Genomic DNA, 20951 nt, shown 5'->3' with positions numbered 1-20951 from the left:
TGAGGGCCACGATTTACACGATGGTTCAAGTGATCGCTTTGCATTTTCGTTCCAGAAATCCGTTGCATTCACGCGGCGTCATTTTGAACATGGGTCCATTTTGACGGAAACGGCGGAAACACTGAATATGATTTAGTTTTCATGTTGGTCCACTAGTTGGTGTTGTTGTTTGTTTTGTAATGAAACCACGGAGAACAACACACTCTAAACATTGACAGTGGAGAACACAGACATCCGTAAAGACAGACGAAGTGAGAATGAAGTAAGTGGCCGGTTTCATTCTGATTTTGAAGCTGTATTGAATAATTCCTCCTTCATGTTTACGTTCATTCTGCTTTACATTAATTCCGGCCGTTCTGCTCGTCCTCTTGTTCTGCCGCTGTGACTCACATAATCCAAGATGGCCGCCTGGAGCCAGCGTTGGACACAAGCTTCATTTAGAAGAAATGGATGTGAATAAAAGAGGGGATGGATGGAAGCATAAAACTGCAGAATTTAAAGCTGTAGCGTCAACGTTAATCGAGACAGCATGAAAGAAAAGAGGCACAATGTGAAGTTTGAGCAGAATGAAATAATGGTGATTTTTCCACGTAAACATGAAGAAAATGCTTGAATTGTGAATGAAAAACCATCATGTGAGCGTGCTCATTGAGACCTTCTTGAATCTCGGACCACCACAGGTCCTGTACTCGCCTGGTAAACAGATTCATTGTTCCTTACGTTGACTTTCTCTCTGTTTTCCCGCCTGTTTGTCTTCGCTGCGGTGACGGAGCGTCGGTTTGCAGATTCAGACGAGATGAAGCGTCTGATAAGGCATAAAAAATGGAACCAACTTATCTTTTATTGTTTGTTTCTTTAATCCATCTCGGGCCAAACAGATGCTGCGTGGCTGCACACACAAACAGGTTTCTGCTGGGGAGGTGGAGGGGAGCAACCCCCGCCCCCCCCCCCCCCCCCCCCCCGCCCCCGCCCCCGCCCGGTGTTTGATCTTGTGCAGAGTTCAGATCAATCAGAGTTATCAGTGGCATGGCGGCGCTCCGAGCAGCCGCTGATGGATGTGCTGCTGCGAGTTCACACACTGTAGGCCGGGAAACGTGCGCACCCGGGGTCGTTGGAGGAGTGTGTGTGTGTGTGTGTGTGTGTGTGTGTGTGTGTGTGTGTGTGTCTGGTATCATCATCCCGGCTCTTTGCTCTCAGCAGATAACCTCTGATTTGTATGCGGGGGTTAATCCCGGGATGACGGGGGGACGATCCTGGACGTGCCGCATCTGCAGCCCCTCGGCCTGCTGGGATTTATCTGCCCAACAGTTACAAACACAACGAGACAACTGTCCCTTTCGCGCCTGACCCCTGAAGCCCCCCAGCCCCACCCAGAGCACAGCGATCAGCCGACCCCATTCACTCCACCGCCGGATCACTGCACAACGGGATCAATGCTTTTGAAGAGCGAATCCCTTTCAGGGGATTGGACCGAGATCTGCTCATCAAGACTCCTTTCTCTCGCTGAAAGAAGGAACCTTCTCCCTGCAGCTATGCAGAACTCAAACACGTATGCAGAAAATACTTTTTTATGATTAATTGTGCCCTACAGAACAACGTGTAGGGAGGATATCAGACTTCGCCTTGAAGGGCTGCCTTGGTGTTAGCTCCATCTAATGAACCCCGCCCGGGTGTTTCTCATCATTAGGTTACTGTCATCACCCAAAACTGCACTCCTGGGGGTTTCTGGGTGTTCATCTACAGAGATTTAGAAAAAAGTAACGACACTGTTAAAAAAAAAAAAAGGCAGAAAACTTATTTATTCGACCAAAAGCATCAGAAACTGGTTTAAGACAAAAACATGCGGACGGATCTCCTGCAGCAAAAACAACAAAAAACTATTGCCACAACGTGTTAAAAAACCAAATAGCAACAAATCAAGCAACTTTTTTTTGTTGTTATTGGGCAAACCGGGACGTTTGGTAGAGAATCTACAAGCTGCAGCGACCTGTGACGGCAGCATCTGCGAACACAAGCAGCTTTTGCAGATTTTAAAAGACGCAGCATGTCTCGGTCGTCTCTGGCTCCATGCTTCACACTTCATTTACCCCCTGAGGAGACGGTTCAGAGTTCCACTGCAGTCCAAAATAGCACCAAACATTAAAAACTCCACCAGCCTGGAAATTGAGTTTACAAAGAACCAACATGGCCGCCTGCTGCAGTGAGACTTTACTGCTGCTGTCAGAGTCCAGAAAACAGACAAGCCAGCTGATCGTCATCAACATCACAGGACAAAGCGAAATAATGGATGCATGGATGGATGGATGGATGCATGGATGGATGGATGGACATTTGCTTGACAGTGAATTCTGCGCTGTCTGAAAAAGCAAATCGTTGTCGTCAAGGTGGTGGAAGGAATGGTGAGATGTCACGCCTCTGGATTTCAGCTGAGATGGAAATGATTTACAGTAATTCTGCACATGAAGTGATGTCAGTTTGTCTTCTTGAGGCTCTCTGAAACCTTTCTACTTTCCCAGTAGGAAGTTTCCCGTTTCCCAGCATTCATATGCTTTTCCCACTGCCGCTACCTACTGATAGATGTCCCATAATACCTTCTGTTTGGTCTCCTGGGTGACTGCAGCTTCGGGTTTGTGTCTGTGTGTGGTTCCCTAAGGCATGAGGCTTCTTTATAAAGACGGACTGCTGGAACCACCTTATTCTGTACACACACACACACACACACACACACACACACACACACACACACACACACACACACACACACACACACTTTCAAAACAATCGTTTCCTCTCTGACTTTTCCTTCAGACGATCATGATGATGGATGGAATTTAATTCTTGTGTCTCCTTTAAATAACAGCCGGGATGCTTTTACAAGCAGCTATGAGTTTATAAAAGAGGCATTTTTCATTCAAGCTAAAAAAAAAAAAAAAACAGCTCCAAGGTTATAAATGAAAGCACCTTTGTTCGGTATAAAAAAAACTGGAGAGGAAGTGACCTTGATGGACCCCCACGAATAAACATCCACACACCGAATCATCACCCAGAGTCTCCCAGAGTTTGTCTGGATCTAAACTCATATCTTACAGCGACGCACAAAACGATCTGAGGCTCGTTTCACAGCTGAGACTGACAGACGCTCTGTGACCGGAGGCGCCGTGCCGGTGTGGGCGGAGTCGTGGGTTCGGGCTCATGATTGATGGGACATGCTCTGTTTGGATACAGTGCTCCTGATAAAGCTCGCTCACAAGGCTCCACTTGTGTTTTCCTACACGTCTGCTGACATGTCGGGGATCGCCGGCCGGCCAAGGCTGGCTGGTGCCGCGCCGCGGACGTGTTATCACAGACAACATCGCCAGGCTGAAGGAGAACGCTGATTTATTTCACTGAGATCCAAACAGACGGTCTCCATGTGCTTCTACACTCTGTTTGTCGGTTCACTTCTGCTACAAGCGTTCTTATTTTGGAGTTTTTCCACAGTGAACGTTGTAATTTAACATCCTGGAATGTTTTTTTTTTTAAGATGTAATTTTATTCATCCATCTTTAACAGTGCTTTATAAAGAGTGAGCCTCATTTACACAGCAGTGACTCAAATACCCCTTTAATAATCGGCTCCTCATGGCAGTGGGAAAGGGTTTAATCGGCATTTCGACCCTGCAATCGACCCGGGAATTTACCAGATCAGCTTTCTACCGGCTTTTAGTGGGAGGGACACATCCGGGAACTTACATGATGACACTGACGCAGCGCGGCTACGTTAGCGCGCTAGTTGTAGCTTCTGGACACAGCGTGAGATTTCCTTCGTCAACATGACCCAGCAATGGCAAGATAGCGAGACCAGAGAGCTTCTCCTGATCCGCGGGGAAGAGGAGATTCGTCTACAGGTAACAGGGACTGTGCTCCGCTGCATTGTTTACTTTCGTTGTGCTCCGTCGTGCTGATGATGTCATCAACGTGGGACACCATCAGCTCGGGAAAACACAGCGACGCGGCTCGCCAGCAGGCGGCCAGATCCGGGTCTGCAGGCGGTGGGAAAAAAGGCCGATCGTTAGCGGGTCGAAGACACGGGTCGACCCGCTAGCCGCAGTGGGAAACGGGTAAAAGAGCAAACAGAAAAGTTTTGTTACTTTATGGAGTCTGTTTACCCAACAGAAACAGAACTTCTTGAACACACTCCAAATTTGTCATCGTGTAGATGAAGGAAACGCTGATCCTGATCCTGGTCCTGGTCCTGGTCCTGGTCCTGGTCCTGGTCCTGTGGTCCACAGCCATAGTATACAGTAGTTCTGCACATTGTACAGTAATTGATTGAAATGAACAAATACATACAAATACAAATACATTCTCAGTCGAGGGACGATAGTGTTTTCCTCCAGAGAGTCACGACTCCCAGTCCAGATTCTCCTGGTCCTGATCCTAGTTCTGGTCCTGGTTCTGGTCCTGGTCCTGGTCCTGGTTCTGGTCCTGGTCCTGGTTCCGGTCCTGGTTCTAATCCTGGTTCTGGTACAGATTCTCCTGGACTTGTTAGTTTGAGATGATGATCCACAGTTCATGACCAGAGCTGAGGGTGGAGGTGTAGATGGAGGTGTAGATGGAGGGGAGGGTGGAGGTGTAGATGGAGGTGTAGATGGAGGTGTAGATGGAGGGGAGGGTGGAGGTGTAGATGGAGGTGTAGATGGAGGTGTAGATGGAGGTGTAGATGGAGGGGAGGGTGGAGGTGTAGATGGAGGTGTAGATGGAGGTGTAGATGGAGGACTAGATGGATTCCAGTCTCTGCATTGCTGCTCCGTCTGTCTCAGTCTCATCCTCCCTCCTCCATCACAACACTCGAAGTTGCTCCATCCTTCCTGCAGACGATCCTTTCCGTGAGAGAACCAGGGACTCAGACTCCGAGGTTGATCCACGTCTAGAACTGTTCCAGGGTCCCCTGCAGGTCCTCCAGGTCCCCCTCCACCCTCCACCCCTTGACCTTGACTCCTCCATGAGGATCAGGAACAACAGCAGACGAGCCGAGTCAAGGTGAATGAATTCAAGCTTTTCTTCCTGCATGTGATCAGTGAGCAGGAAGCGGCGCCGCCATTAAACGGTAAATCAGATGTTTCTGCTGAGGCTGAGCATGAGAACCAGCCCTCACCAGCCTGGAACGCTGGAACGACACACGCGGCGAGCGGAGCGTGTGAATAAGACATCACGGCGCTGAGGATCCACAGGGGCGCCGGTGACGGCCCCCAGGCCTCGCCGCTCGCCCGTTCCCACAGAGAGCGAGTGACTGAAAGCATGAGAGAGCTGTCACACCCCCGGCCGTCCCCGAGGAGCCCGCCGCTCCGCCGCCGTCACCGGCGTGGAGGAGAAGTTAACTTTCGCTGCCTCTGGGAGGATGAAACAGGCCGAGTGACGAACTGCAGGAAGCGCTTCAGCGGGGAAACATTCATCCACAGACTCATGTTCCGTTTGCAGCAGACGCAGCGGAACAGAGCCGGCCACGAATAAATAACTGTCAATGATTAAAAGACCTAATGGCCGAAGGAGTGAAAGGCTTTTTGACAGCACTCAAATATTAACCTGTGTAGTGACGGATTTGCTCAGTCGTTGAACCAGGAATGTCAAACACGGCTCAGTTCAGCGACGGCCTGCAGCTTGAGTTCAGCTTTGATGATCGGACCGGTGAAATCCTGCAGGGAGACCCTGAAAGCAACATTTCAGGGTTTTCTGTGTTGTGGTGCAGAACATACATGCTGAAGATGTTGATATTTTAACAAAACCAAACCGTTACTCCAGAAAATGTCTCCAGTTTTAACATGAAGGCTTCTGGCTCAAAACAGAGAAACGTCCCTCTCCTGCTGCTGTTGCATGATGGGTGTTTTTATAAACCCCCCCTGACAACATGGCTCTCAGGCTGCTGTTAGTTTGCTCGTTTTCATCTCAGATATCTCAGCTCGGTTCTCGGGTTGTTTAGTCTGCTGCTATTAAGAAATCAGTTTTCTTGGTTTGTCGACCTGGACTGGAGCTTCTTGTGGGCTGGCTTTGCACCACGGGCCTTATATTTGACCCTCCTGGTGACTGAGAGTGTGTGAGTGTGGATGAATGGAGAAGTGTGTTGCAGCTGTTTTTCAGTGATGCAGTATTAAATATGGATGACATTAAAAATCATTTCTTTAAAACATTTTAACCGAGACTCTTCCTGTCAGTTCATCCAAATGAAAAACAAAATGACTGAACATTAAAAGAAATGGGCCTTTATGTCATCATCTCATTTGCATATCTAGGTCAAATTAAGTGATGATGTCATTTATAACTGATACATTGTTTCCAGTTCCTCAGTCAGGAAAGTTCTAAATGACGTCATCGTACAGAAAGAAGGAACCGCATCACATGACGTGAGAGAGACACAGACATCATTCAAAGGCAGCTTTTAAATAGAAGGACAGACGCTTATGGTGTTTTATTATGTTGTCTACAGTTAGAAATTACATTTGCTTGGTGTCTTTGCCTCATATTATCACACAGCAGCATCTGATTGATTTAGTGTCACGTTGCGTCCTCTGGCTGCAGTCGGGTCTGCGGTCCTGCGGTCCTGTGTTTGATTTTTCGGTCTTGGCTTCAGGTGGGCGGGGCCAGGCTGTGTGCCGAAGCAGGGAGCTGCTGCTGAGTGCAGATCAGTTTCACCAGCACTGCCCTGACCTGAGACTCCACGTCCACGCTGGACCCGAACCTCACCACTGCTAGTTGAAAGGCGGGACGCCTTCTGTCAGTTTTCTAACCTTAAAATTAAAGTAATTAAAGTATAAAATAAATCTTGTCGCTGTAGGATTTACTTTACTCTCTAAATGGATTGAAAAACGTCTTCCTGTAAAACTTCATACTTTCATTGTTCTACGTTTGATTTGATTGAAGTCTGTCAGTATAATGTGTTATTTTAAAGAAAAGCAGAATAATGTCGCTTTATGGACTCGCTTGTGGAAAACTGTATATTCTATTGCCGTTTCATTTAAATCCATTTTAATTCAATCTGTTTTATTGAGATTATTTCCTACAGACTTAAACATGTTTCCCTTTAAACTTTAGATTTCATTGGATACAACCACATTTAAAATATTAATTTACATGACAATTTATTTATTTTAGGGTTCATGGATATGATGACTCAGTCATTCACTCACATTGTACTTAAGTATAAAATCAGCAGGGATTAACAGTGTTAAGTTCGTGGTTTAAGCTGATCTTTAAAGATCAGCTTTGTGGATCAGATCACTGAGCGATCAGCAGGCACTGCAGCGTTTGAAGCCCCTGAACTGCCCTCTGATTGGACGAGAGCAGGCTGAGGAGCCGCTGATCGGGGTTGTTCCTCCGCGGGGGCCGGGGATGACGGCCAGCCGGGCCTGTTGATCCTGGAGAAAGTCCTTATCTGTCCTTTGTTGGCCCGGCGCTCATCCATCACGCCCATTGTTGCGCTCGTCCCTGCTGTGCCGCGGCTTTCTGCTCCAAATGAAGACGTTCCCACCAGAAAGAGAGCCGACACACACTCACACTCCGGCTCATTCAGCCACCGCCTGTCCCTGTGATCAGCTGGAACACCTCCACTCTCTGGGTATGGGCTGAGGAGACGTTCCTCTGCTGCCACCGACGTTTCTGTCTCCTTTTCATTTTCTAGAAGTTCTTCAAAGCATGATGGGAATCAGAGAACAGTCTTAAGATCAGAGAGAACTTTAGATGTATAGATGTAAATGAAGACGTCGAATGACTTCTGGGTTCCTCTGCACCTCATTTTAACTCAAACACAATATTCACGCTGATCTCACAGGAGTGTCCCTGGAAACGGACTCAAACCAAAGGCCCTGCTGCCGTGCGGTGAGAGTGCTTCCCACTATACCACGCTCGTCTCTACTCCTGTTCCTTTTTTCACTCCTACAGAGACGCCCTGAAGCCGAGTTGATCCTCATTGAGATGGATGAGCGAACGTGGCGGAAAGACGAGGTTCTGAGAGCGAAACTGCAGCCTCAGCCTGACGCTCCCCACATCCCTGCAGCTCCATGCCAGTCTGGGTGTGGCGGCTGTGTGTGTGTGTGTGGGCATCATGCTTCCTGGAGAAGCTGTGCCTGCAGCGCCCTCCGCTGGTGGAGGAGGAACCAGGGTTCTGCCCTCAGGCGTGTGCAGAAGCTGCTTTGTTTCTCAGGATCCTTCATGTTGCTGAACGTTAACATGAATTCTGCAGATTCAGCTTCACTGCATCGCAGAGCAAACGCTTTGGCTCCAGAGTGACATGAAGAAACAGCTGATTGATCAGCGTCTGTCTCGTCAATGAGCGGCTGGTGTCACAGTAAATCAGCAAGGAGGGATTTTTGGAACTCTCCTCCAAAGCCAGAAAAGTTAACTGAAGAAAAGACTTTTCGCCTCTGATGCTCCGGACACCAGATCTGTGGTTCAATATTGTTTCATGATTAAAAAAATCTTTTTCATTCATGAGACGTAAGACTCAACATGAATGCAGTATGGACACGGTTCACCTGATGCACAGAGCCTTTTCCGGCGTCGTTTCTGTTTTCGTTTCAGAAAAGTTTCATGTTTACACAGCAGCGTTTTGAAAACGATGCTCGTTTCCATGGAAACGGGTAGAAAAGCTTAAAATGTTCTGTAGAGCTCATCGGCAGAAGCGGCCTTTCAGAAAAGCTGCTTTGTTTTGACCGTTTCCATGGAGACAGAGTAGAAGTATTTTCAGGAGCCATTTCCAATAAGTTGCGTTTTCATTGGCTCCGAACACCGTCGTGGTGGAAACATCCGTCCAAAACGCCACCCAACGTTTCAGTTTCCTCCTAAACTCGCCGTGTGACCGAGGAACGAGTCGCTGTGATAAATAAATCTGTCCTGCATCCGGATCCAGCCGGTTCCACACACTGACTCACATCATTCACTCTGTCTGGCTGAGTTTAGTCCGACTTTCAGAAAACAACCACAGATCCAGACCCCGAGGGGCCGATGCGGCTTTTACTCTCTGCAGTTTCCACACCTGAAGCATCTGTTGTGCTGAAGCTCTTTATTTGTTTCTACTCTGGCGAAACGCCGCTTGCTTTGAGACGCCTCCTCTCCGGCTGGCACCAGATCCTCGCCGTGGAGTCTGCGGAGTGTGTGCGGCGTGCAGACGGTGTGGAGGAGGCCTCGTTGTGCCGGAGAGCGCCGCCGTCTGCGCCGTGTACGAGAGGCGGATCACCTCTCGGCCGCCTCTGCTTATCTTTCCCATGATACCCCGTCTCACGCTGTGTGGGCTGGACCCGGCCCTCCTCCTGGCCCCGAGCAGCCATTCTGCTCCCTCAATAGCTCAGTTTGACTCCTCAGTGGAGCCCCGGGTCTGTCTGAGGGCCCGGCCCCCCCGCCCGGCCCCCGCCCGGCCCCCCATCCCGGGCCGGGAGAAGCCCAGCGGAAGGAGAGAGGAAGACGCCGACCTGCGCCGCCGCCTGACAGGTCGATTTATGGCCGAGCCTGAAACTCTGCTGGAGCCAAGCTAACGTTTACTCAGAGACAAGTTCCCAAGAACGAGCCGTCAAAATAAAAGAAAAGCCGCCAGAGACGGCAGAAAATAACGAAGGGATAACAAAAGACAAGAGGGAGAAGAGGAGGAGGAAGGACAGAGACAGAGAGAACATGAGAAGGTAAACGAGACAATCAGACACCAACCGGCAGCTTCATCGCCTCTTTCAGTTAAAAAACAGTGAGATGTACGATAACGTGTATTTTTAGCTTATTTTCTAGACTGTAATAAGTCACTTATTAAATTAAAGTTTGGCTGCTCGTTCAACTTATATGACGAAGCGATTTTCCCACATCAGAATATCGCAGTAAGTACAGTTTATGACCACGAGATGTCACTGTTTGACCTCGGAGAGCAGCTACAGTACCACAGGAAACCCTCCAGCACCGCTTTACATTCTTCCACCTGCTTGTTATTCTTGCCTTTTAACCTGTTTTCATCCCTGTTTGTGTTCAAGCTGTTTGTCCTGTGAAGCATCTTTGAGTGTTTTGAAAAAGCACTACACAAAATAATAAATGTTGAAGAAATAAAAACCGTTTAAGAAAGCAAGGACAGACAGCAGAGGAGTAAATCCACAGAGATTTGACAGAAGAACAGCTGGACTATCAACACCAACATCTGGACATGGAGAATAAAAGAGACTTCAGTGTTTTGAACCTCTTCATGACGCATTACTGAACAGACGACTTTGGGAAGTACGGCAGTCACTTTACCGCAGCCTGGGCACTTTATACATTTTACCATATTCCTGATTTTCAGTTGGACTTCATTCAGTAGTTGGCCGGTTGTCCAGTCATGCTGAAGTTAATTCATCTCAGTTCATTTATTTGTGACCCACAGATTCTCCCATGACTGTTTGCTGCAGCACCTCTAACAGTGTGTGTTTCAGTGGGACTTTTCATTCCTCTATAAATCTGAATAAAACCTCATTTTGTTCCAAAATCTCCATGAAAACTTTATTCCGAATTAAGCTTAAATCCAAATACACCGGCGGGTTTATTCTCCTCTGGAAGCAGAGTTATCTGTTAGTGAGGCGACTTCATTCTGGTGACGCAGTATTCCAAGATGGCCGCCAGCAGTCCGCGGTTCGACTCGGGTGGAGACGATTTATTCAACGGCAGTTTTAGAAGAACTGGATAAAACGAGTGGATTGATGGGAGCAGAACAACGAGGACATTTTCAAAGCTGCAGCGTCAAAGTTAATCCAGAAAGAAAGACGAGAAAGACTCTGTTTACTTCCTGGAGACGTCACGACGTCACGACCGCTCCGTCCAATCGGAACGCTGCACAGACCCCGGCGTGGGAGAGGAGGTAATCCCTCATTTTTCCCATGAAAACACGAAGCTCAGGAATATAATTATGAATAAACTTAATTACTTAATTCACAATAAACCAATTCTGAATTAAAAACGCTCTGAGCCACACTCGGTGAGATTCCCTCCCTGAGCGACGCCACAAGAGCAAAACCCGGTAGAACTACGGAGGTGAGATTTCAGCGGAGAGACGCCATGTTTACTGAGAGACTGATCACAGCCTGCACAACTGTCAGTAACCATGGCGACTCCCCCACGTCAGGTACACGGTTCGAGCCCCTCTCACCTCCAGCCCCGCCTCGGGCTCCGCCCACAGCCACGTCTCCCGGCGTGGAATATTTCCGCCGTGCTCCTGGTCACTTCGCTCTCTGCACGCCGGGCTCTCCACTCCAGCCTCAAAGCGGCGGCTCTCGGCGGAGGAGAGTGTTTTAATCAGAGAGTCTCAAAGGGAGAAATGTGCAGAATTCTTGTGGGATGTAAAGACTGGGAAAACATCTCTCTCAGCATGGATAAATATTTGGATTAATCCTGGTTTTCTCATGCAAAGTGAGGCCTTTGCGATACCTTCAGCGGAGCGCCGGCTCCTGGATAAGTTAAGTAAGCCCCGACGGCTTAAAGAGATCAATTGGACCCCCCCCCCCCCCCCCCCCCCCCCCCCCCCCCCTCCCACCCACCTCCATTTTCCCCTCCTGCCATTGAAAGAGTGGCCAGCAGCATGAGATGGAGGCACACTCATGTGTGAAATAGACTCTTGTGGTTTTGGGACCCGGGTCTTAATCCCCTCCGGAGTCCAGGAGGGGGGACGGAGAGGACCGGGCCTCTCCTTTAGGAACAGAAGGGCGAGGGGCGGGGCCAGCGGGGGCTCATCACGCCGTTCACAACAGTTGCATAACTGTGAAGATTCAGGAGATGATTTCATAAGCAATGGTTGGACGAGCAGCAATGACCAGGAAGGACAAAGACGGCGGCCGCTCTGCAGCCTCTGATGCCAGATGTTCGTGAAGCTAACCGCTAAAGCTAACGCTAACCGGTGAAACTAACCGCTAAAAGCTAATGCTGACCGCTGGAGCGTCCCCGCTCTGTTTGACCTGCAGACGGGAGCGCTTTGAACGATGGATCATCAGGATGAGGCAGAATAATAAAGGAGAAAAAAATTCATTCCATTGACTTAAAGCTCGAAATGTGAGAACATGAGCAGCGGCTGTTCGGGAAACACAGATAAACCAGATATTCACAGTCGTTAACAGTTTAGAAAGCCCTTCGTCTTTTTCAGAAACAAAAGCGCGACTGTAAAAAGATCAATCTGTAAAGAAAACAGCCATGGAAATACATAGAAACATAGAAATGATGAGCTGAAACTGTCTGCACGGTGCTGCAGCGGTTCGCTCTCTCACCTCACATCGCTTTTTTCTATGTTTGATCATTTGATATCATTTGATTGATTGATTGATTGGAGTGTGTAACGAGTGTAGCGACACCGCCGTGTTTTCTCCTGTTATCCAGTAAATAAACCGTTTCCTGTCAGTGAAACGTCTCCGCTGTCAAAGACTTCAGTGATAGGAAGAGGAAAACACTGCTCTCATTGTCCATCTGAGCATCTGCAGAACTACTGGTTACTACAGCTGTGGAGCACAGGACCAGGACCAGGACCAGGACCAGGACCAGGACCAGGATCAGGAGCAGCAGTAGCATTTAAAAAAATTTTGCATTTCCCTCAATTTTCAGAATTACAGACAGAATCGAGGGTTTTCTAGAAGTTTTCAGGACTGAGTTTAGTGTTTTCTTGTGAAGACATTGTGCTGTGAACTGGACCTCCTACTTGGAAAGCGTCGGTGAATAAAGATTCTGCCGTTTGCTTCTTTAGACTCTTTACTATCTTTTCTCTCAGGAAGCTCTTGATTTTTTTTTTGTCTGACCTGTAAACACCGACCCCCCGGCGGACGAGGAGACGCTGGCCGGTGCGTAAACAGTCCCGCGGACCTTTCATCTGATAATGAAGACTTTCTGGGCTCCCGCTCTCCACAAAAGAACACGCCCAACAATGGATTAATGTGAGTGGCTGTGGTAACAGATGCCTCGGCAGCGCCGGGGCCCCTCCAGGATCCGGGATAATGAAGTCCTCTCTGACTGGCCCATACATCCAGCTCCCCGCCAAGTCATTATCCATGCACCGCCAAGTCCTCACAACTCAATCCCTGCTAATGTCCGAGGATTCATTATCCTATAAAACAGATAAAAATTCAATTATTTCCTCCGGGGTCCATGCATTAGTTGGGGCCGCTCCTCCTTTTGGAGGCCGTGGTATCAACGCCACATCACAGCCTGATGGATAATGCACTTTCTCCGCTTAAATACATGCAAATTAACTGGGAAATTTGAAATCATGTGAGGGAGGTTTATTTCCATCAGAAATGGGGAAAAGTTTCAGAAATGTTCTCTTTTTGAAACACAGTCAAACTGTTTCCGCCTGAGATGATAAAAGAGGAAAAAACTCCAGTTTTCACGTCAGACGCAGAGCGGCTGATACGACGGTTTCCGGCTTTACGTCTGTCCAGACGTTAATCTGCCCTGTTTCACACGGCGGAGAGCGTTCAGGTGTCAAAGCACTGACATGTTTCTTCGAACTGGTGTTTTCTTATTGCTTTAACTCATGAACTGACTGACAGTGTCTGTTCCTGCCGCCGCGCCGATCCGCACGGTTAGTGTTTTCACTTAAAATGGCTGCAGAGCGAACGCAGCCGAAGCTCTCAGCCTGAAAGCAGCTCTTCGAATGACGGCTGGAACGTCCTCTGTGTGGCGTTTTGTGGCTGATAAAACGGGTGAAGTGGAGGAATTGCAGCTGAACACACAAACTGGCGCGCTGTTCTCAACACGACGTCTTCCTGAAGTTCAGCCGATGGCGAGACGACGGCGAGCCGCTGCAAGAGGGATTCGGTCCAGGTGTCCTCAGCCGGTGCTGATGGTGCAGGCTTCACACTCACCCACTGGGCGTTGTGACTCCAGCCGGTCCTGCTCTTCAGCGGAGACATGACAGAATGAGGATTTACTTTCATTCTTGTTCTCTCAACATTTCTACACAGTGAAGCGTTTCTCAGGTTTTTCTGGACTGAAGTGAATCCAGATGATCGACGTCGTCCCGCTGAAGACAAACGGACGTTGTTTTCAGGGTTTAGCTGCAGCAGGCTGTATTTTCACCGAGCAGGATCGGGCTGATGGGAGATCCCATCCTGATGAGCCTCGCCGTAACGCTCCGGCTTTGTTTTCATGTATTCGGGCCCTCGAGGCCCTGCCGGGAGTTCCCGGCGCAGCGGCGCCGCCATTCACACTCGCTAATTTGTTTCCTCGTTTATCGCTTAATTAACTTCCAGCGTTTGAGTCGCAACTCCCGACGATCAATATAAATCACGGCCGCAGACTCGGAACGGCTAATGAGATGAGATGTAGGATCAGAATTACTCCGCCGCCGCCACCGCCGCCGCCGCCGCCCATGATTAGAAATCACTGAGTTCCCCTCTGTGCCGTTAAAAGGCCGTTAAACAGCCACAGACCCTGTTCCCGCCTGCCGCTGTTCCAGGGTCGGTCCGTCCCTCCCGCCTCTCTGCTGCTCTATTCTCCTTCACTGCAGCACAGAAAACCTCAAACCTTCACCAAACACTGCATCAGTGGCTGCTTAGTTGTTTCTGTTGAGATGAATGACGCCAGGTTTTTTCAGAGGTTGGTGCGGACCGTGTTGCAGTCAAAGGGAAACTTCTGGTGTTTTCTGAATCATTTTTCTGGAATATAAATGAAGTTTGATGTCTGAGACAGAAATCTGTTTGGAGTTGGACCGAGCTGCTGGACTCGCCGATGTCGGTGCAGTCAGAGGTGAAGAGAAGCGTCTCTGAGGCGACGTTTGAGTCCGAGCCGTGAAAACATCAACATGGTGCAAAAAGCTTCAAACTTTAAACTCGACTGATCGATCAGGACCAATCTAGAGCCGGATGGAATCAAGAGAGACGAGGAGTAAATGCGGGGGAGTGGTTGTCTGCAGCGCTCCTGGATTCCTCTTCATTAATGCCGCTTCTCCTCTGGATTCTCAGGTGGAAATGAATAAACGGAATACAAGTCACTATTTTTAATTCCCAGTATTGTGGAGCTTCAGCTTGCTCTGTTTGAAAGATAAAAGATGACAGAAGCAGAACAAAGCCCTCAGAAGATGATTTGTTGTCAGTCCTTGAGTGGGAGAAGAGCCGATAAGTAATCTGCAGAGCAGGAAAGCCGGCGGTGCTAAACGCCCCGACCCCCCCTCATTAGAGCCGCCTCTGTCTCGCTCGCCGTCGCTTTCAGATCGCTCTGACCTTGTGTCTCAGTCGCCCTCCTGTTCCGGCCCGGAGCGAACGGAGTCCTGAAAACAGGAGGGAGCGTTCCCACAAAGATAACACAACTGACTCTGAGGTGTTTTCATTCAAAGGAAGTCTCCGGGACGGAGCTTCGGGCAGGACCGAGGAGCGCTCGCACTCTTAAAACAAGTCCAGTCAGCGGAGGGGAGGCCGGGGAGGCCGGGGAGGCCACCGCTAGCATCCGCTCCTCCGTTCAGTCAGAGCATCATGGAAACACGGTTTGACTCACCTGCCTGGATTATTCAACGTCTGCTCTCAGCACAGATTAGAAACTTCACATCTGTCGCTCTTGGGGATGCTCTAACCTTTTTTAGAGGACAGGCACAAAAAGGACGAACCTTTAGCTGCTTATTAACGCCATGAGGCTAATGTTTCCTCCGAATGCTAACCAGATGTGAAGATTCCACATTACAGTCAGATGCCATATTTAGCATGTAGCATCACTGCTGCAGGAGCCCTGAAACCCTTTAGCATGTAGCATGTAGCATGTAGCATCGCTCTGAGTTACATACTGAGCAGTGAAATTACCCAGTGACTTCATTCTGACTCTGCTGATCTAAATGTCCCTGATGGTCACATTGCCGATTAACTAGCTGGTTAGGTTGCTGGTTGAGTTGCTGGTTGAGTTGCTGGTTGAGTTGCTGGTTGAGTTGCTGAGTTGCACCAACTATGTTTCTCCTCCTTTTCATATTTTGTCAGAACATGATTTTCAGTCTGTCTTCTTCATCAATATTCAAGGTTTCACTCGTCTCTCCTGCGTATCTGTGGACGACGTCGCTGATGGACGGCGTCACATGATGCTCGCAGGGTTGCATTGTGGATCTTTAACGAGTTCTCCGTGCAGTAATCAGGCCCGATAGTATCCCGACTCACTGTGTCCATCGCCTCTGGAAATCAGAGGATGGTGAGAGCGACCGGATGCAACTCAACCCAAAAACACACGACTGAACTGATGAGTTCTGAGTTTGGTCTCAGTCACAAAATCCCCACAAAAGAATGAATAAGAATCAAACTTTTAATCTTCATCAGCAACGAAGGAGCATCGTTCCACTGCAGAGCCCCACTCTGCTTTGTCACTCGTCAGCCGGGTTCAGACAGTTTTCAGGAGTCAGTCGAGTTAAATTGGATTTCTGGATCGTCCCTGTGACGAGGAGAAGCCTCAGCGAGGCTCTGCCGATGAGCGCCGATCCATCACAGAGCCTCCTGTCAGGGTGTTAAAGGCTACAGGCACACGAGCGACGCTGCCCAGAGACAGCTCGCTCCGTCCCTGGCATCCGGACGCCGTACCTGGCTTTATAAGGCGCTGAGCCCAGCCAGAACCGGCTATTCCTGGAGACGCAGCTCACTCCGTGCCCAGGAGAGCTTTGTTTGGACTGAGGCAGGAGGAGATGTACGAGCAGCGCTGCCACGCTGGGAGCCCTCCGGCGCCCCCATAACCCCCCGCTCCCCACCTCACACATTAAATCTTTATTATCTACACAGTCCGGCGCAGGGAGCAGGAGGACGGCGCTCTCACCACTTCTTATTTCTTTTTCCTGTGTGATGGAGACAGAGGGAGCAGAGGAGACGTCCTCAGGCTCTGGATGAACAGTAGCTGGAGCTGAGGCTCCGTTTACCTGTTTTCAGGTGAAAACGGAACATTGTTGTTGCATCTTGACGTCTGTTTACACAGCAGCAGTGCTCAGAGCCACTGAAATCACAGCTTTTAAAGCAGCTTGACTCAATCTCCAAAACCTTTCTGAAACTCTGCTCCTGCTCCTGGTCCTGGTCCTGGTCCTGCTCCTGGTCCTGGTCCTGGTCCTGGTCCTGGTCCTGGTCCTGGTCCTGGTCCTGGTGTCTCCTAGTTGCAGCACAGCTGCTCTAAATGAAGACTCGTTACTGGGCTTCTTTACAAGCATGATGAAGAATCCACTCCAGACCGAGCGGCGCTGAAGCAGGGCGAGAGCCTGCAGGACGCTGGGCCTCGGGGATCAGGCTGGAGAAGATCTAGACTACTGGACCAACATGCTAACTACATCGTTTTTAGTGGTACAGACGTTTCCATGGAAAGGAGAATCAGAATGTTGGCGTGAAAACATAAAACTTTTATGAAACAAAAACAGAGTCTTCACCTGAAACGTTGTCATGTAAACGGGTCTGACGTTTAAAAGCTTCTTGGTCACCGGGAGTCAGATGGGAGACGGCCCCTGGTCCGGCCCCTGGTCCGGCCCCTGGTCTGGCCCCTGGAGACCCCCCCCCCCAGCGGGTCCCGCCTCTGCTCTGCCTCAGCTGCCTGCTGGCTGCCGGCCAAACCTAATGTTTACTCTCACATGCTCAACTGTTCCGCCGCGCTCACGGTGAATTAGCCAGACTCACGGCTCTCATGCACTGCCGAGACAGGTGCTCGGGGCTGCAGTGGGAAACGGGGGACGGGGTGGGGGGTGGGGGGGGGGGGGCGCGCAGGGGGCAGCAGGGGGCATTTAGCTGGCATCTAGAACATCTTGAAGTTCATCTGTTATCGCGTCAGAACCAGTTTACACGACAACGATGAGCAGAGTCACTGAAAACACAACTTATTGAAAACAGGCTCCTGCTTCTGGTCCTGGCCCTGGTCCTGGTCCTGGCCCTGGTCCTGGTCCTGGTCCTTGTTGTACTCCTGCTCCTGCTCCTGGTCCTGCTCCTGGTCCTGGTCCTGGTCCTGGTCCTTGTCGTACTCCTGGTCCTGCTCCTGCTCCTGGTCCTGCTCCTGGTCCTGGTCCTGGTCCTTGTCGTACTCCTGGTCCTGGTCCTTGTCCTGGTCCTTGTCGTACTCCTGGTCCTGGTCCTGCTCCTGGCCCTGGTCCTGGTCCTGGTCCTCCATGTTGAACACTGCCGTCCTCATGTTGCAGGCAGCCTGTGTTCACTGTGTGATGCTGATGAGGCCCAGCAGCAGGTCTGCCGGTCTGACTGGGTTCTCCTGCCGTCCTGGATCCTCTTCAGGTCCAGCTCAGCGTCTCTCGTGTCTGTCCAGCTGAACAGCTGTGAAGGCGAGATAGGATTCACTTCACAGTGAACGAACATCACTGAGTGGCGGAGGTGGCAGCAGGTTCTGGGTTTTTTTCCCATGGTGCAGTGGGGGAAGCTGGCTCTGGGTGACGGGTCTGAGCCGACTCCACTTTCTTCCATGCTTTCACTTTTTCCTCACGTCACGGTTCAGGACAGTGGAGGACGTCTGATAACTGGAGGGTCCAGCAGGGTCCAGCAGGGTTCAGATCCCAGGAGGGCCGGAGGGTCCAGCAGGGTCCAGCGGGGTTCCGATCCCAGGAGGGCCACAGCATTTCACCTGACTGTTAACCTTCACCCACTTCATCAGACTTCCAGAGGTCGAAATGGAAAAACGTCCCCCCAGAGTCTCCCGCTGGGGGGTTTCAGGCTGGAGGAGGCTTTAAGGGGAACCGGTTCAGAGTCGGTGCTTCAGGACTGATCCGTTTTCGACCTCTGCTCAGGAGCAAGTGTTCGGAGAAGTCCAGCATCCGGTTGAAGTCCTGTCCTGTCTCCCGCTCGGTGGCGGAGCTCAGCAGTAAAGTCGTGTCGGCAGATCAATCGATCAATCGGCGCTTCGCCCCCTGCTGGGCGGATCCATGTAGATCAGGACTGTCGGACACGTTTCAGTTCAGGGGCCACTGAAGAGAATTTCATTGTGAGTGGGTCGAACACACCAACCTTTACATGGAAACTTTAGAGCGTTTGTTTGTTGTGGTTCAGAGTTTTCATGACAAAAATGATATTTTCAAAAAACTAAACATTTACTGCAGAAAATGACTCCAGTCTCAACACAAAACCAGGTTTAAAGAAACCTTTAGAGTAAAATCCAGTAAAACATCCTGGAAACTTCTGTTGTATTCTGGGCAATTTTCCAACACTATATATTTTATTTACTGAGAGGAGAACCGAAAACCATCAGTGGAGTTTGGAAACAAATTAAAAATGGAAAACCTGACACCGTAAAACAGAAGTTTTCATTTCTTTTGTCTCTTTTGAGTTCGTTATTTACATTCTGAAAATACTGAATTGTCTCCAACTTTATGAAAAAAACCTCTAAACCTTTAAAACCTCATTCGATTCTGGTTTTCTGCTGAAGTTGGAGCAGAAACTAAGTTGAGGCTGCTGGTTTAGTAAAAACGTTCATCCGGGCCGCCGAGCCGATAAGCTTCAGACAGGAAATACAAAGATGGAGCTAGTGAGAGGTTCTGTAATCTCTCCAGAAAAAAAACAAATGATATCTGAGCCCTGCGTTTGACCTTCAGCGGCGGGAGGAGCGAACGTTGGCTCTTCTCGCCCCGGCTTCGGGAAGGTGAACTGCGGCTCTTCCACAGATAAACTTTAATTGTGTCGAAAACAAGGAGCCAATTAAAACGGAGCCGCGGCCCTTTTCCTCACATTTCCTCCGTCCAGGTGAGCTCAGCGCCAAAACCACAGAAACACCAGCCGCCGCCGTCCCCAGGCCTCCCTGCTCACATGGACAGGGTGTGTGCTGGGGTGTGTGTTGGAGTGTGAGATGGAGTGTGTGTTGCTAACATGGACTTGCCACAGAGTCAGGTTAAGACTCAAGCGTCTCCCTTCATCCCAGTGAATGTTGAGTTTGTGACGCTTTCACGGGTTGAACTTATTGTAACTGGAGTGTGTGTGTGTGTGTGTGTGTGTGTGTGTGTGTGTGTGTGTGTGTGTGTGTGTGTGTGCTTGTAGGTCCGTTTACACGACAACGGCGCTCAGAGCCTCTGAAAATGCAGCTTCTCTGTCTCCATGGAAACAAGGAAACGCTCAGTTTTTCTTGTTCTCTGCATCCTGTGTGTTTTCATTCCAAAATTCACCAGCAGCGCCACCTGGTGGCCCGACGCTGTCACTGCAGCCTTCTCAGTGTTTCTGCCATCGTTGTGTAAAACGTGAATTTTTTTACTGAAACAAAAATGGAGAAATGATGAGTTGTCCTGTGAAGCACTGCGGTGTGAACGAGGTGAAGCTTCTCTCCCGCTGACTCCCCCAAACGCTGAACCGCCGGACGCCGCCTGACCGGCCGTGGAGGCCTCCCGGTGAAACCGCGTCAGGCTGAGCGGCGGCTCTCCGGCCGTGAAGCCCTGCTGGCGGCGCTGGTGGCGCCCCACGGCGCTCCGCCTGTCCCGCCGCTGTCAGATCAAGTCAGTAACGACCTCCTGGACGCCGTCCAGCAACTCAGGACCGTCAGTCAGCCGGACAAAGGCCCGCCCACAGCACGGCCTGGCTCCCAACGCTGCCAGGAGAACCCGGAGCGCCGGCCAAGCCTTTCAAAGGGGTCGGTAACCAAACCGGGCTCAATCAAGGCGCTGATTCGCCGGGGGAGATACGGGGGAATCAATCTTCCAGCTGCTGCTTGTTCAAACAGCGTCAGGGCGTCTCAGGGCAGCGGCGCCCCGCCAACGGTGCGAGGTTCAGCGCCGTCAAACGCTTCCAGCAGAGCCGCCGGTCAGGAAGCAGGTCTGCGGCGTCCAGAGGCAACCGGCGCTGCGTCGGTCGGGTCAGCCGGCGGGGTGCCAGGTCCTGGAGGAACAGGAAGTCCTGGGGGAACAGGAAGTCACTGAGAGCAGAATCAGCTCAGAAACAACCAGCAGCTTTGCCACCAGTAACACAACAGCTTCCAGCTCAAACTGAGTCCGACTGACCAGAACAGTCTGAAACGTCTCCTCAGCTGTTTGGTTTCAGACAGTTCACATTCAGCTCACTGCGAAAGAAAAGACAAGAA

At 50.1% G+C, this 20951-nt stretch overlaps 1 long non-coding RNA gene across 1 annotated transcript in view; it reads left to right on the top strand.

Annotated features, from left to right (window-relative positions):
- Nucleotides 1-20951, top strand: part of LOC115384583 (uncharacterized) — a 28430-nt gene that overhangs the window by 2788 nt on the left and 4691 nt on the right. The gene's annotated exons all lie outside the window — the stretch shown is intronic.

This window comes from Salarias fasciatus, unplaced genomic scaffold, assembly GCF_902148845.1.
Source record: "Salarias fasciatus unplaced genomic scaffold, fSalaFa1.1, whole genome shotgun sequence".
Lineage (NCBI taxonomy): Eukaryota > Metazoa > Chordata > Actinopteri > Blenniiformes > Blenniidae > Salarias > Salarias fasciatus.
Note: the sequence above shows the minus strand (reverse complement) of the source record. Positions and strands in the feature narration are given on the sequence as shown.